Genomic DNA, 18,159 nt, shown 5'->3' with positions numbered 1-18,159 from the left:
TGTTTTTCACACCGACGACCATTGGGGCATCCCCAGGCTCACATGATCAAAATTCAGACGCTTGGCAACTGTCTCATATTTATGACGGTTGCAGCGTCCCGGGGTCTCATGAACTCCTTTTGCAACCTTCTGACCAGCAAAGTCAACGGGGAAAAGCAGATTCCCTTAACCATCTTGTGACTAGCTTAACAACTGCAGGGATTCGCTTAACAAGTGCGGCCAGAAAGGTTGTAAAAAGGGGCAGAACCTACTTAACAACTGTCTCACTTAGCAACAGAACGTTGGGCCCAACTGGGGTTGAAAGTCAAGGGCTACCTGTGTTAAGAATTGCTCTAGAAAATAACGTAGGTTTCATTGCCCCGATCGTTCTTTTGAAAAGCAAGCTTGTCCCACCCAGAGGTGAATCTGCTGAAGAGATATTCAGCACATGTTCCGGTTAATTTAGATGGGCCCGGTGTGCCAGAAAGCGAATGAAACTGGCTCACACTTCCATTTGGGAATGATTAATGAGCCAGCACTCCATCATGTGCCCGCGTATGGGACAAAATATACAGATTATGGGAGAAACTGGGAATTCAGCAAACATCTGTTAACCCAAGCTAGACACATACTTTACATCACGGTTGGGTCATAAATCAGAACACAGAACTGTTCTGTGTTTTGTTTTGTGTGTTTTTTTAAAAGAAAACCTGCAGATATTTTGACAACTCAGTCAAAAGGTTCTCGTAATAATGGTACCAACTTTTCTCTGGGTTTTTTTTTCTTTTTCTTTCTGCCTTGGGCTATTTTAGAAGAAGACCTTAGACTTTGGATCCAAGGTGAAGGAAGATCTCTGGACTATCTCTAGCTTGTTTTCCAAGATGCTCTCTGAGCTTGGTGGTTTTCTTGCAGACATTTCATTACCAAGCTAAGTAATATTATCAGTGCTAGAAGGGGGTGGGGAAAGGAGGAGGAGGAGGAGGAGGAGGAGGATCCTTGGTGCTCTCTGAGGTTGGTAGTTTTCTTGCAGACATTTCATTACCAAACTAAGTAACATCACTAGTGCTAGAAGGAAGTGGAGTTTGCAGGGAGGAGGATGAGGATAAAATGTCTGCAGGTAAACCATCAAGCTCAGAGAGTGTCAAGGACACCACAGTTCAATCCCAAGCTACAAATATTCTCTTCAGTCACTTCTGCTGCCTGTCAAAATCTCACTTCTATCATGGCAACTTTCCCTTTTGCTAAATGACTAGGTCTCCATTTTGATCTCCTGCTTGCTTTAGGCCTCCAAACCATGGCACGGACCATGTGGAAAATATGGGTCGTTCTTTGAGTGGAGACCCAAGCAGGAAAATAAAGTCAGAATCCAAAGGTACCATCAACCAATGGACATGACATGTGCGTGTTGAGGAGACATCAAATCTGCAAAAGAAAGGAACAAGGGAGGGAGGGAGGGAGGGAGAAAAAAGAAAGAGAAAGAAAGAAAGAAAGAAAGAAAGAAAGAAAGAAAGAAAGAAAGAAAGAAAGAAAGAAAGAAAGAAAGAAAGAAAGAAAGAAAGGTAAAGCATCCCAACACCTTTGGGGAGATCAAAGCAAGACTTCTCGAACAGGTCAGGATGAACACAGATTATTGTTTGATTGGCCACCTGCAGAACAAAACTCAAAAAAGAGGGGCTTTTGCATAGCCACCAAACAGCACACTCCGTGTTAAATGATGTTATTTCCTCTTGAGTGGTCATCTAGTGAGATAACAGGAAGGGCTCCTGCTGTCATTTCCTGAAGAGTTGAGTCCATTTCCCATAACCCAGGGGACCAACTCACAGAGAAGGGGTGGGGGTGTCTTGAAAGGCTTTGGATACATCCGGCTTCCCGGTGCGGATTTCCCTCCCCTGTTGGGCTTTGACTGACACCTGACCCAAATGCAGGAAGGAGCAAGGCACGACAAGAGGTAACGTTGTCTGTTTGGCGTGGAGAATCCTGCCTTAACAAAATAAACAAGGTGCCTAATTCATTTCCCATCAAGCCATGAGCTGAGTCTTCCCCAGCCATTTCTCCTGACAAACATCTAGGTGGAGGGGTAAGAGTACAGAGCAGCAAAAATAGCAATAACAATAGCCCTTGGGCTTATATACTGCTCCATAGTGCCCTCTCTAAGGGGTTTACAGAATCAGCATGTCGCCCCACCCCCAACAACCTGGGTCCTCATTTAACCAACCTTGGAAAGATGGAAGGCTGAGTCAACCTTGAGCCTGTCAGGATCGAACTCCTGGTAGTGGGCAGAGTTAGCCTGCAATACTGCATTCTAACCACTGTGCCACCACAGCTCCTATCTGCCTGCCTTCTGTCGGTCTGTATTTCTGTCTGCCTGCCTATCTATCTATCTATCTATCTATCTACCTACCTACCTACCTACCTACCTACCTACCTACCTACCTACCAGCAATAGCACTTAGTCATATATACTAAGTGCTTTACAGCCCCCAACAAACTGGGTCCTCATTTAGCTGACCTTGGAAATGTGGAAGGCTGAGTCAACCTTGAGCCCGTCAGGATTGAACTCCTGGCAGTGGGCAGAGTTAGCCTGCAATACTGCATTCTAACCACTGTGCCATCATGGCTCTTGCTCCTCCATATTTTGGTGCATGTTCTTCATTGCTGTCTGACCCAGTGCAATCCAACATTTTATTTCTGGCAATAAGCAATATCTTAGGAGTGCTGAATGGCTTGGTGGCCAGGATGTTATTTAGGAGTTTGGGCAGTGATTTGCGTGCATAGCATGTTGGGAGTTTGCAATCCTAGTGGACAAACACTTGAATATGAGCCAGCCGTGTGCTGCAGCTGCCAAAAAAAGCCAATGCAGTCCTAGGCTGCATTAATAGAGGGATAGCATCATTAATACTACTTTACACTGCCTTGGTAAGGCCACACTTGGAATATTGCATCCAGTTTTGCTTGCCACGGTGTAAAAAAGATGTTGAGACTCTGGAAAGAGGGCAGAGAAGAGCAACCAAGATGATCAGGGGGCTGGAGGCTAAAACATATAAAGAATGGTTGTTGGAATTGGGTATGTCTAGTTTAATGAAAAGAAGGACTAGGGGTGACGTGATAGCAGTCTTCCAATATCTCAGGGGCTGCCCCAAAGAAGAGGGGATCAACCTATTTTCCAAAGCACCAGAAGGCAAGACAAGAAGCAATGGATGGAAACTATTCAAGGAGAGATTCCAGCTAGAACTAAGGAGAAATTTCCTGACAGCTAGAACAATTAACCACTGCCTCCAGAAATTGTGGGTGCTCCATCACAGGAGGTTTTGAAGAAAAGATTGGACAACCATTTGTCTAAAATGGTATAGGGTTTCCTGTACAGCAGGGGGTTGGACTAGAGGACCTCCAAGGTCCCTTCCAACTCTCTGACTCTGTTATTCTGCACCCACATTTTGATACGAATGTAGGCCGGGTAAAGGAAAATGGGCCTCACCTCCATTCTGCATCTCCTGGTTCTCTCCAGATTGAATGGTGGTCATGCCCTTTTCATGGTGCTGCTTTTCAAAACAGCTTACATGTTTCAGCTGGTACAGAATGCAGCTGCTTAAGTCTCGTTGGAGTTAGAGGCTTGGATTGTGTTACACCACTTCACTGCCACCTGCAAAATTGCGGGGAGACTGGGCTAATTAAAGTGCTAAGGTTGACCTTCAAAGTCCTCAAGCAGGAATGGTGGTCCTTCAAGAAAGGGTTGTCCAACAGGGACTCCTGCTGTGATTTTGGAAGTATATGAGACCCCACACACACACTCTTCTCCCCCAGTTCATGCCACTAAAATTTGGGAGCAAATATTGAATAACAGCACAGTTCCTCGCCGGATTTCTATGGGGGAAGGGAAGAGGAGAAATCGGAGAAGCTTCAAGTTGGCTTCCTGTATCCCCAAAATTGGAGAACCACCAGGCTGAAAATTATACTTTGCTACGCCTTCTGGTTGAGATCATACTTCTGCTGTCTTTCCCTAAATGGCCAGGTAATAATTCTGATTGCAGAGGAATGGAAAAAGTCAGTTTAGATTCCACGAATCTTTTCAGAAGCTTAAATCTGCCACTGAGTTGATCAAACCAACAAATTGCATCATGATCAGGTCTAAAAAAAACACCATCTCTTTTGAGAGAGGTCCTTGGTGCTCAACTGAGCTTGGTGGTTTTCTTGAAGACGTTTCATGACCCAAACTTCATCGGTGCTAGGAGGGAGTGGGATTTGCACTGATGTTGCTACCTAGTTGGGTCATGAAACGTCTTCAAGAAAACAGCCAAGCTTATAGTCTTATAGTCCTCCTCCTCCTCCTCCTCCTCCTCCTCCTCACAAAGCCACTCTCTCCTAGCATTGATGAGGTTATCTAGTTGGGTCATGAAATATCTGCAAGAAAACAAATAAACCCAGGGAACACCTCATTTCATCCTTGAGCTACAAATATTCTCCTTTATTGGCATCTCTTTCTTCCTTGAAGATGGAAAATGTTACATATTCTGGCTCAGTTTTGCCAAGTATCATCCCTTGATGTAATGTGTGTGTGTGTGTGTGTGTGTGTGTGTGTGTGCAATTGTGTGAATTTTGAACAAAAAAACAAGGGAGTTGGAAGTAAACTGAGAGACCATGAGCAGTCTCCGAGGCTCCTTGTAACACTCCGGCGAAAGTTGGATGGAAAAAAATTGCACGCTCCACTGAAGCATTACACCCATCAATCAAATCTGGGAAAACATTTCGCTGATGTGTCAAAAAGAGAGAAAAAAAACGGGGAGGGGGTACAGCCAAGCAGAACAGCCCTCATGACAGGAGGATCAGGATGGTTAAAAAGTCCCCAACAATCTGTCTGAACGGTGAAAGGAGGAAAAAAAACACATGGGAGGAAAAGAATCAGTCACAGGAGAAAAATAGATGTTGGCTTAAGGTCTCTTTTTGACGCCACACCACTCAAGGAAACGGACCCGTTAACTTTGGGCAAAGATGCCACAAAAGCGTTCCTTGTGAATTGGAAAACTCAGGATGTCATCAACCTGTGTATTTTAGTGATGGTGTCCGACGCTTGGCAATTCTGTGGGCCAGATCTCTCTACATCTTCCAATCTTGCACTAATTCTTTGAGTTGTTCTATGCTCTGGCTCAGTGGGTTAGGACGCTGAGCTTGTCGATCAGAAGGTCGGCAGTTTGGCGGGTCGAATCCCGAGTGCCGCGTTACAGAGTGAGCGCCTGTTACTCGTCCCAGCTTCTGCCAACCTAGCAGTTCGAAAGCACGTAAAAATGCAAGTAGAAAAATAGGGACCACTCCGGTGGGAAGGTAACAGCGTTCCGTGCGCCTTTGGCATCTAGTCATGCCGGCCACATGACCACGGAGATGTCCTCGGACAAGCGCTGGCTCTTCAGCTTTGAAACGGAGATGAGCACCGGCCCCTAGAGTCGGAAACGACTAGCACGCAAGTGCGGGGGAACCTTTACCTTTACCTTATGCTCTGGCTGGGGTGTCCATTTTCATGGTGTCCAGCACCGCGTTCTTTGGTGGCCTGGTTTCCTTTTACTGATGACTCTTCCAGAAAGATAATTGCTTTCTCCAGTGGGGTTCCCCCACATGACATGGCCAAAGTAAGCGAGAGGCAGTTCTGTGATTTTGCCTTCTAGTGACATGTCTGGTGATGTGTCCTCCAGGACTTGCTTGTTCGTCACCTTTGCTGTCCAGTTTTATCCTATTTTTAGTAGTGTCCCTCAAAATTAACTTCCAAAGGAAATACACAGTGGAATTTGGAGGTGGAGGATGAAGTCCAGAAATGTTTCAAGGGGGAATTAGAAAAATTCTAATATTGAAAGCATTGAAAGGGGTTGGACTAGAAGACCTCCAGGTCTCTTCCAGCTCTGTTATTCTATTCCATTCCGTATTCTATTCCAGTGGTGGTGAACCTTTTAGAGACCTTTTAGTGCCCAAACTGCAACCCCAAACCCACTTATGTATCGTCGGGTGCCGGGTGGGCGTGGCCCATTGAGTGGGCGTGGCTGCAGTGGTAACGGCAGATTGGGTGGGACTAAAAAGTTCAAGCAATCAATTCCAACTTTGCGAGATCTTTTTTTCCCCCCACAAGAAGTTGAAATTGATTGAGCCTTTTTTTTTTGCACACAGCAGCAGAGGCCTAAAGCGAAAATGTTTTATAAAAGGACTGGGGCGATGGCGTGCATGCCCACAGAGAGGGCTCTGCGTGCCTTCTATTCTATTCTATTCTATTCTATTCTATTCTATTCTATTCTATTCTATTCTATTCTATTCTATTCTATTCTATTCTATTAATTCTGAATTCTACTTTACTCTACTCATTCTATTCCATTCCATTCCATATTCTATTCTATTCTGTTCTATTCTGTCCTGTCCTGTCCTGTCCTGTCCTGTTCTATTCATTCTGAATTCTATTCTATTCTATTCTATTCTATTCTATTCTATTCTATTCTATTCTATTCTATTCTATTCTATTCTATTCTATTCTATTCTATTAATTCTGAATTCTACTTTACTCTACTCATTCTATTCCATTCCATTCCATATTCTATTCTATTCTGTTCTATTCTGTCCTGTCCTGTCCTGTCCTGTTCTATTCATTCTGAATTCTATTCTATTCTATTCTATTCTATTCTATTCTATTCTATTCTATTCTATTCTATTCTATTCTATTCTATTCTATTCTATTCTATTAATTCTGAATTCTACTTTACTCTACTCATTCTATTCCATTCCATTCCATTCCATATTCTATTCTATTCTGTTCTATTCTGTCCTGTCCTGTCCTGTTCTATTCATTCTGAATTCTATTCTATTCTATTCTATTCTATTCTATTCTATTCTATTCTATTCTATTCTATTCTATTCTATTCATTCTGAATTCTACTCTACTCTACTATATTAATTATATTATATTATATTATATTATATTATATTATATTATATTATATTATATTATATTATATTATATTATATTATATTATATTATATTATATTATATTATATTATATTATATTATATTATATTATATTATATTATATTATATTATATTATTATATTATATTATATTATATTATATTATATTATATTATATTATATTATATTATATTATATTATATTATACTATACTATACTATACATTACATTACATTACATTACATTACATTACATTACATTACATTACATTACATTACATTACATTACATTCCTTCATCATGCCCTTCCCTACTAACCTCTTTTGGAGATAAAAAATCTCCAGTGCTGCACTTTCTCCAGTTCCAGATGTGGTGACCAGAAGACTACATGGTCTTCTCAACCTTGCCTTCCTGAAGTAAAGCATGATTAATGAGACAGAATCATTTGCTGCTCCCAAAAGCTTGGGTTTCATGGGTGCCCACAGTCTTGATCCATGCGGCCAGATGGACATTCTCCAAGGGATCGTCGCCTGTCCTGTGATGGGGAGGAGAGCAATTGGCTGCATTAGCTGACTCCTTAAGTCCCTAACCAAAGTGTCAATGCATCCGCAACATTTTTAAGATGCTCCAGAGGGCAGACATTGATAAACGATGCTCCAGCTCAGCCCCCTGCTAAGTTTGGATCTGCGGTGTTTACAAACAGCTGTTATGAGCATCTGAGGTCCAAAAGGGAAAGGAGAATTTTCCTGGAAATATTCCAGGAGGGGGTGGCAACTTCTCACTCCATTCCCTGGACAGCTCCTTGCAACAACATGGTTTAATGGGAGATATGAAGCATCTATCGTTTCAGCGGTTGCGTTTATGGTCAGGATAACTGCTTTATCTTCGTTATGACTGCTAGCATCAGGTGGACACGATGGCCTAGACACCGTGACTGTGATAGCTCTTTATCAGCTCTTTATTAACTGGATGCTATTTTGATGTGTCCTCCAAGGAAGGGAGACCACAGAGTTTTTCCATCCACGGTTGATTTTTTTTAGATCAGGTCTTATCTCCCTCCAAACTTAAATAATTCTCTTTTGGAAGTCCATACTGTTGACATTATCTGAGGATGGAAAACGTAGCTGCTGGAAAAAATGGTCATAAAATTGGGTGGGTCTCATCACCAAGCCATTTCACAACCACATTGACGTTCAGAAGAACAGAGATGGAAGGGACCCTGGAGGTCATCTAGTCCAACCTCCTGTTCAGACAGGAAACCTTATACCATTTCGGACAAGTGACTGTCTGATCTCTTCTTAAAAACTTTCAGTACCGGAGCACCCCTAATTTTTGGAGGCAGGTTGTTCCACCGATTATTTGTTTAACTGTCAGGAAATTCCTCCTTAGTTCCAGGTTGCTTCTCTCCTTGCTTAGTTTCCATCCTTTGCTTCTTGTTTTGCCCTTCTGGTGCTTTGGAGAATAGGTTGACCCCCTCCCCCCCTTTTTTTGGTGGTAGACTCTTAAATATTGGAACATTGCTTTTGTCCATGGAAGAAGCTTCATCCATAAAAGAAACTTCTCTTGCCTACATCCTGCTTCAGGAGGGTGTAGAACTTCTCTAGAACATCTTGAGCTAGTTGTAAGTCAAAGATGATTTGACTTAGATGATTAAGAAACTAAGAAACATAGAAACTAAGATGATCAAAGGCCTGGAGACTAAAACATATGAACTACGGTTGCAGGATTGGGAAATGGCCAGCCTAGAGAAAAGAAGGACTAGAGGGGACATGATAGCAGTATTCCGGTATTTGAGGGGCTGCCACAAAGAGGAGGGGGTCAGTTTATTTTCGAAAGCACCAGAAGGCAAGACAAGAAACAACGGACGGAAACTAATCAAGGAGAGAAGCAACCTGGAATTAAGGAGAAACTTCCTAACAGTGAGGACAATTAACCAGTAGAACAGCTTGCCTTCAGACGTTGTGGGTAGCTTCATCACCCGAGGTTTTTAAGAAGAAACTGGACAGGCACTTGTCTGAAATGATATAAGGGCTCCTGCTTGAGTAGGAGGCTGGACTAGAAGACCTCCAAGGTCCCTTCCAGCTCTATTCTGATCTAATTACCTGTTCCTTGCATTACAAGCCTGCTTTGCTTCAACCAGGGCTTCCACCAGGCTGCAAACTGACCTAACACCACTAGAAAGCAACCAAGCATTGACTTTTCCCAGCCTCTCTGGGCTGTCCTTCAAAGGGTCTTCTGGCATTCTGCAGTCCAGATCTTCAAACCATGGACATCGGCAAAGCAGTTCCATGGGGTAGAGCAAAAGAGAGAAAGCAGACTGGATGTTTTTCCATGTTTCTTTTGAAAGAGAAAACCAACATGGCCATCCAGAGTCTCCAACTAGACCCGGTCTTCATGAAGGCTGTTAACATCTGAGCGTCGCCGTCTCTATGGCCTCCTGTCAGTTTGGGTGGCCCCAATTAAGCTCTCCCCAAGGATCCATTACAGGTGGTAAGCAGACAGGCTCGGAGCCTGAACTGTACCACAAACCTCGGTGAGAAATGTGCTTCCCTAACCAAAAAAGCAGAATCTTATATTCTTTAAAACATTCCAGTTCTGTCTGGGTGTTCCTCTGCACGCATTCCTCTACGTGGGATTATTATTCTAGAGAATTTATAAAGTCATTCATTTCTCCAGCCGCCCCGTACAGTGGAAGTTTTTGCTTGAGCGAGCGGGGACTCGGGGCGCACAGCTCGGAGAGCCGTGTGGGCCTGTGAAAACACAACAGTAAATAAATCAGCAGGGAGAATTTACACTTTGTCCTTCTGATTGTTTTTCTACTCCATGGCTCAGAAGCAGAGTCCGGAGTGTAAAATAAATAACTTTGTGGCACAGCTTTAGCTGGGCCGGTTAGTAGCTGTGCGAGACCGTAGATTTATTTACAAGCTGTGCTCTCCCAGCTGAAAAACGAACCCAGGGTGGAGAGGCAGTTAGAATATATGGCATTTTCTGGAGTGGCTTTCTGGGCCATACATCAGATTTTTATTACAGAGTTATCACTGCCAGAATGACAGAGGAGCTATATACATTTCTGAAAACTCAAATCCATCATTCTGGGCCAGCGCTACCTCGCACACTGAGTTCGGTCCCAGCCCTGTTAAACTTGGCCTGTGGCCAGAAACGAAAGCAAGTGGTCACACAAGGTATATAGGATGCATGAGAATAATTTTGTTCACATGGTTCAGAAGCAGCTCGTTGTTCTGACATGGGTCGAAGAAAAATGGGGGGTACGGTTGGCTCTGGAAAATGAGCCTTGTTGTGTACAATGAAAAATGGAAAAGCGGGATGAGATGTAACTTCCATCAGGTTTTGAGGAACAGAGATTGGGATGGGGAAGGGGCAGAACATTGCCAGAACGGCATTTTTCCTTTTTTATTATTATTATGGTTTGTCGCACAGTCAGACAGATTTTCAAACTGGATTTGGCATTTTTGTCCACCTAACAAGTCCTTCCCGAGGACCTGGAATAGGCAGATGTGGTTGTTTGGAGGGTGTTTAAGGTGTTGCCTGCAGGATGTAAGCTCTTCCGAGTTAGAGCTGCCTTTTGCAATTGACTGATGATGATATTGTCAGTGCCGACCGGCATTCAAGGGGCGGCTCGTGATCTTTTGGGATTGCACTCAGGGCGCCTTTGTTTTCTTTCGCCACAGTCGTTCTGTTTCTATTTGCAGGCCTTTGTATTTTGTTATCTTCTCCAGTTCTTTCCCTTCTATTATTGTTAGGAAGAAATTGGAGATTCTCAGTCATCCGGGTGATAGTTATCCCAAAGATGCTTTTTCACGAGGCAACTGAACGTTCTTGCTTTCCTTTGAAGAAAGAAAGCCCAGTTGCCTCGTGAAAAAGCATCTATGGGATGGATCCTATAATGCAGTGTTATAATTCTTTAGCTAGTCACCCCAAAAGAAAAGCTTCAGTTTCAATTTTATGTGAGGCTCTTCTGCATTATGAACATGGCCCTGAGAGATACTATTTTTCTTGCGAACGGAAAGCTTTTGAGAAGACTGAAAAAGATGACTGATGGTTTTCAAGAAGAGACTGGGCAGCCATTTGTCTGGAATGGTATAGGGTCTCCTGCCTGAGCAGGGGGTTGGACTAGATGGCCTCCAAGGTCCCTTCCGACTCAGTTCTTATGTAAAGAGAAGCAAAATGGACACACCATCTTCTTCTTTTTTTATTGAAAAGTTTTACAATACATTTTTAAAATAAAAAAAGAAACAAAAGAAAAAACCCCTCCTCTCCCTCCCCTCTCCCCAACCCTCCCCCCTCCCCGACTTCCCAGAGCTGAATACAGGGTATAGTATTACAAACATAAGCTAAAATATGCTAACAACCCAAAAATAAAACATTAAATTCTGTCGCACTTTAACTCTCCATAATCATCGTATTACTAACAAATAACAAATAACTAATTATACATCGTATAAAACCACTACTTATTCAAATGCTAAATGAAACTTTTTAGTCCCATATTTATTCTGAATATATTCAATCCGTCTTCTCCATTCCACAATATATCTCTGTTGAGATTGTTTTCTTTCAAATACGCTGAGATCTTTGCCATTTCCGCCAAGTTGGAAACTTTCAAAGTCCACTCTTCTATAGTCGGCAGTTCCTCCTTCTTCCAATATTGTGCTACTAAAAGTCTCGCTGCCGTGATTAGATTCAACATCAATTTAGTGTCTATGACAGTAAAATCTGTAATAATACCCAACAAAAACAATGGCGGAGAAAACTTTATCCTTTTCTTAAATATTTTTTGCATATTCCACCAAATTTTAATCCAAAAAGCTTTGACTTTTTTACAAGTCCACCATATATGAAAATACGTTGCATCCTCGCAAGACACACCATCTTCTGTATTGACTGTTCCTCAGGGAACTCACTTCTTTGGTTCTAAGTTCTTGAGATCATCTTCTTCCGTGGTTTGGTTGCTCATTCAAAGGACAGACACACCACCCATTCTGTTAACAGAGAAGGTCCCTGCTGTGTGGCACCAAAAATAATTTTTGTTGAGCATTCTGAAAAAAAAATTTCAAGTTGTGCTTCCATTTTAAGACATCTCTCTGCCAAAACACAGACAACAGAGGAGAAAGATGCTTCATCAAAAATGAAATGTTGTTGCCCGCTCTCAAAGTGAACACATAAACATATTTATTAAGTTAATTAATTTATTAGGCATTTAGCAGGTAGAGTTTGCAAAGATTGCCCTGCTCATATCTAGCTGCAAATGAATACAATACAATACAATACAATACAATACAATACAATACAATACAATACAATACAATACAATACAATACAATACAATACAATACAATACAATACAATACAATACAATACATAATATGAAATGGAATAGAATGGACTGGACTGGACTGCACCAGTCTATAGACTACACTAGTAGATCAGACTAGAACAAGACTAGAAAATATGGAGTGGAATGGAATAGAATAATAAAATCCCTAATTGTGATTTTCTGCTGATTTTTCTGTGGCATGAAAAGAAACCAGTTTGTTAGCTCTTCAATAGGAGATGGCTATTCATTATGCAATGTGTGTGTGGGGAGGTGGGGATGGTCAGGAGACATAGCAAGGTGGAAGAAAATAATATTAGTAACCTAACATGGGCCTATGAAAGTTTGTGGGGAATTTGCATTTAGGTTACCTGGGATGCAGAAATGCAAGCATCCACCAGATAGCAGCACTGAGCTATTTTTTTTGTGTGTTTCTTCACTACCATCCTGTGGTAGGACAGTGCAACTGTCATATGTACTTGCGAGTTGCCAAGCATCTGAATGTTTGATCCCATGATCAGGGGGATGCTGCAACAGTCATAAGTGTGAAAAAATTGAGGCCTTCCCATAAGAGGAACAGTTAGGTTTGATTGCCATAACATTTGAGCAATCTCCTCACCAGTTATCAAGATGTGTTTTTCTAAGCATGTTTTCTTTGGAAAAGTCTTCCAATCTGAATCCTCCAGTTGGTCAAGCTATTCATTATTATTATTATTTTCCTTTATCTGTTTGGCTGAATTCTAGCACAGATTCAAGCAACTTGGCTTCCAACTGGACGGTCTCCAGGCTGAATCACTCATGAGTTGCACAGAAACAAATACGTGGGTCAGCGCTGCGATTTTAACAATACACCAATCTCAGTTGTAGGATGCTAACTTTGTTAACTTTTACTCTTCATGTCCCGGGGGGGGGGGAATGCAACAAGTTTATATTAAAGAGTAGGGCCTCTTGCAGTTTCAAGGTAGTTTGTAAAACCTAGTAAATCCAAGCTCAATATAAGGTAAAGGTAAAGGTTCCCCCGCACATGCGTGCGTGCTAGTCGTTTCCGACCCTAGGGGGCGGTGCTCATCTCCGTTTCAAAGCCGAAGAGCCAGCGCTTGTCCGAGGACGTCTCCGTGGTCATGTGGCCGGCATGACTAGACGCCAAAGGTGCACGGAACGCTGTTCCCTTCCCACCATAGTGGTCCCTATTTTTCTACTTGCATTTTGACGTGCTTTCGAACTGCTAGGTTGGCAGAAGCTGGGACGAGTAACAGGCGCTCACTCTGTTACGCGGCACTCGGGATTCGACCCGCCAAACTGCCAACCTTCTGATCGACAAGCTCAGAGTCCTAAGCCACTGAGCCACCGCGTCCCTTTTAAGCTCAATATACATCTATCTTAACAATAGAAGGGAACCCAGAAAGGGCAAACCACTAGGATATAAAACGAAATAAAAACTCACTCCCTAGCAAGGCTGCTGATGTTACCTAGTTGGGTAATGAAATGACTGCAAGAAAACAACCAAGCTCAGAGGACACCAAGGACCCCACAAATATGGATTACAAGAGATTATGAGTTTATCAAAAGCTAAACACAATAAGGAGCCACTGATTTGGGGCAGCCCTATAAATTTTCTTTAAAAAAAAGTAATGGAATGGAATGGCACTAAAAAGAAAGTTTCTCCTACATTAGCTGAATAATTGGGTTAATTAAATTCAAGAATATTTTTACCTACGTCATATATGAAAACCATCTATGGCACGTTTCTTGATTTTGCGATCTTGGCGATGGTATAAATGTTGCACTATATTTCATTTGACTTATACAACATTGAGGCCTTTGAACTACGGTGCTGGAGAAGACTCCTGCGAGTCCCTTGGACTGCAAGGCGATCAAACCGGTCAGTCCTAGAGGAGATCAACCCTGACTGCTCTTTGGAAGGCCAGATCCTGAAGCTGAAACTCAAACCCTTTGGCCACCTAATGAGAAGGAAAGACTCACTGGAGAAGAGCCTCATGCTGGGAAAGGCTGAGGGCAAGAGGAGAAGGGGACGACAGAGAATGAGGTGGCTGGATGGAGTCACTGAAGCAGTAGGCATGAGCTTAAAGGGACTCCAGAAGATGGTAGAGGACAGGAAGGCCTGGAGGAACGTTGTCCATAGGGTCGCGATGGGTTGGACATGACTTCGCAGCTAACAACAACAACAATACAACAGAGAGAAACTCTCTCTGAGATATAAGCTTTCTATATGCAGGGTAGTGTTATTACGGATAACACTTTGGTGTAAGAGAGCCTCCATATGTATTTTATTTATTTATTTATTTATTTATTTGTTTTTATAAACCGCCCTTCTCCCGAGGGACTCGGGGCGGTACAACCTCCCAGATAGCTGCGCCACATGCTTCTGAATATTGGAAGTAACTTTCTTAACTCTGAATCTAATTCCTGCCGATGTTCATTGAAAAAACAACCTGGGACTACAGTTCTGAGTTATGACACTTCATTTCTGCTGTAAAACCAGATTCTGAAGACTGGTTCAAAGCTTGGTGAATAGGCTTAATGGGGAACAAGGTTGACTTGTATCTCCATCAACAGTCTGCTGCTAGCTCCAGAATGCATCAACAGGAAGTATAGCTTAATTCCCATATAGCAAAACGATGCCACGAGGGAGTGTTGAAATTCTTCGCGCACATGGCGTTGAGATGTTCTTGAGTTGGGGAGAAATTCAGTTGTTGCTAGAATGTTTCTTAGTGTTTTTTAATGCATTGGGCATAAATTGTATGGCTTTGCACAATTGCCAGTCCAGTACAATTACAATTAATAGTCCAGTCAGTTTCAATTGTACAATGTAATTGTACTGGATTATTAATGCCGTCTCGAAGGGTTTCTTGGCATAAAAATACCAAAGTAAGAGGATTAAAGCTAAGCCAGTCAAGATACAATGTGTACTATGAATTAATAGAATCGTTATAAAAGATGAGGATCTTTTGTGATAAGAAAAGGATGGATTTTGAGGACATCTGCCATTATTTTCTCAGAATCCTCCAAACATCGCATTCTGGGAAAATCAGGGAGAAAATTGAACCCTCCAATGAAAATTGTCATTGTTCGCTCTGTCACAAGGCCATGGACAAATGCAACGTCTGGAGCATTCAGAGATGGGACAGAGAACAACTGGTTGAATTAGTTCCCTTGCCATCCAGGAGAAGGAGAAAGAGAAGGAGAAGGAGGAGAAGGAGAAGGAGAAGGCAAAGAAGGAGGAGGAGAAGAAGAAGAAGAAGAAGAACAACAACAAGAAGAACAAGAACAAGAAGAACAACAACAAGAAGAAGAACAAGAAGAAATAATATACCTCTCATATGTTTTTGCTAACACCTCTACGACTTCCATTCTTCTAGGTCAACCACCATTTCTTCCCCGTCGAACGAAATGAGATTCAGTCCATACCAAGAGCCAGGAATGGACATTTCCAGCCAGTGAGGACATTCCCATAGGGAAGGGAAGCTGATGTTTTTCTAAATCCACTTAACCAACAAATGCAAATGAAGGAAGCGGAACATTTCCACGCCGTCCTGCAGACCTCCCACCTTGTTCCCTTGTCCTCGACGAGGGATGCGGCTGCCTTAAGGGACTTGTAATGGGATATGATGCCTTTCACCTCTGGGTCTCGAGTTCGAATTCCAAATCCATCTCAGTTCACCAGTGAGCAAAGGTCATCCTTATCCCGTAACTGCTTGGAAGCTTGTTTGAAACAAGTAGGTGGTCTCCTCTTGGTTTTTAGAAGAGAAGAGAGGGGGGAAAAGCTCTTACAGAGAAGCAAGAGTGATTTTATGAGCATCTTTCCCACTTTCGCTTATATTATGTGATCTGATTTTGGTGGATCATCAAGGAGGATCAGATGCAGCTCCAGGTGAGGGGGAAAAATTGGTTGAGATTTGGATATGTCAAGATAGCTCACTACCATGTCATCCGTTGCTTGTCCATTTTGGGTGTCATGAAATACCCAACAACCTATCCAAAGGATTTCTCTTTGTGTAACAAATTGAAGGGTTTTTTTTCATAATGAAGAAAGAGGAGGAGGAGGAGGAGGAGGAGGAGGAGGAGGAGATATTTTCATAACAATGGGGAACAACAAGAAGGATATTTTCATAATCAAGAAAGAGAAGAAGGAGAGAAGGAGGAGGAGGTACAATGATTTACCAGGGACAAAAGTTAGGAATGGTGTTTCACTATGGCTGGCCACTGAGCAACAGGTGGAATAACATATTCAGTGAAGCCTCACCATTTCAGGGGCGTGACAGCTGTCACCTGAGACTTGGCAGGTCATCCTGGGTCATAACTTACTAATATCTGAGTAACTAGGACCCCTCCCTTCTCTTGTTCTTCCTGCGTCTCAGACCAGGACTTTAATCAAGGCTTTGTGTCCTTAAATAGCCACGATTCTGGGAAATCTCGATCACGTGGAAAAGACTATGAATGGAACTTGGTTGCTTATTCTCGGAGCATTTTCATTCTTTCCTACGGAGACTATGAATAGTATGTTTGTGTGTGTGTGTGTGTGTGTGTGTGTGAGAGAGAGAGAGAGAGAGAGAGAAAGAGAGAGAGAGAGAGAGAGAGAAAGAGAGAGAGAGAGAGAGAAGCACAGGGATAACTGGAAAAGTGTAACTTGTGAATTTTATGTGATGGAAAGATGGTATATGGTCAGTGGTGGGATTCAGCCAGTTCGCATCAGTTCAGCAGAACCAGGAGCTAATTTTTTGTTGCCCAAGCCCAGAATGGACTTCCAGAAGCAGCATCCACACAGGTTGTTCATATATTTGAATCCCAGCACTGCATATGGTAGTCAAAATAACAGAAGAATAACAGAGCTGGGAGGGACCTCGGAGGTCTTCTAGTCCAATCCCCTGCTCAAGCAGAAGACCCTATACAATTTCAGACCAATGGCTGTCCAGTCTCTCCTTGAAAACCTCTAATGATGAAGCGCCCACAGCTTCTGAAGGCTCGCCGTTCCACTAGTTAAGAGTTGTGACTCACAACCACAACTAAGCCCCAACATTTCTGTTGCTAAGTGAGTTTTGCTTTGGTTTCATAGATCTTTATAGATTTTCAGGATAAATGGGAGTATTAGAAGGAAAAGGGGAGAAAGTATGTAAGTATAAAACTCTAATATATCAATAATGTAAAAACTGCATACAAACAAATGTTCTATCTATGGACCCAGAATGGGTTGATTACTTTAAAACAGGGGTCTTCAAACTTGGCCCCTTCATGACTTGCAGACTTCAACTCCCAGAATTCCTAGAGCCAGCATGGGAGAACTATGGCCCCCTTGGTGACTTGTGGACTTCAGCTCCCAGAATTCCTCAGCCAGCGTGCCTGGCTGAGGAATTCTGGGAGTTGAAATCCACAAGTCATAAAAGGGCCAAGTTTGAAGACCCCTGCTTTAAAATGTTCAGGGAATTTACAACCCTTTTCTTCCTGTTTCAATTATTCACTAAAAGATGGAGCCCAATGTCTACGCAACAACAACAACAACAACAATGATAATGATGATAATGATGAAGATGATGATGATGAAAGACTCAATTGTGGCTTCTCCCTCCAAGGATAATGCTATTTTCAGATGTTTGGGGCTGCCCTATTAAAGAGCCGTTTGAAAAAGAAAGGCCTTAATGAATTGGAGAGATTTTGAATCCTCTTCACTGCCCGTGTCAACAGCCCTTTCAGCTTGGAATTTGAGTAATTTGCACGGGAGCCAAAAAAACCCGAGGGGGACCGGTGATCAAGGTGTTGAAATTTCTCAACGGTGGAGAAGAGAGGCTTCTTTGAGGAAGCCAAGGGGAGAAAGGAAGGAATGGGCAGCTTGTAAAAGAAGCAGTTTGGCAATTAGTAGATCCTGAAAGGCCTTTGAAATCTCCTGTGTTCATCGAGACT

This window comes from Vipera berus (genome assembly GCF_964194415.1).
Source record: "Vipera berus genome assembly, chromosome: 14".
Lineage (NCBI taxonomy): Eukaryota > Metazoa > Chordata > Lepidosauria > Squamata > Viperidae > Vipera > Vipera berus.
The sequence above is the reverse complement of the archived record's forward strand: the minus strand, read 5'-3'. Positions refer to the sequence as shown.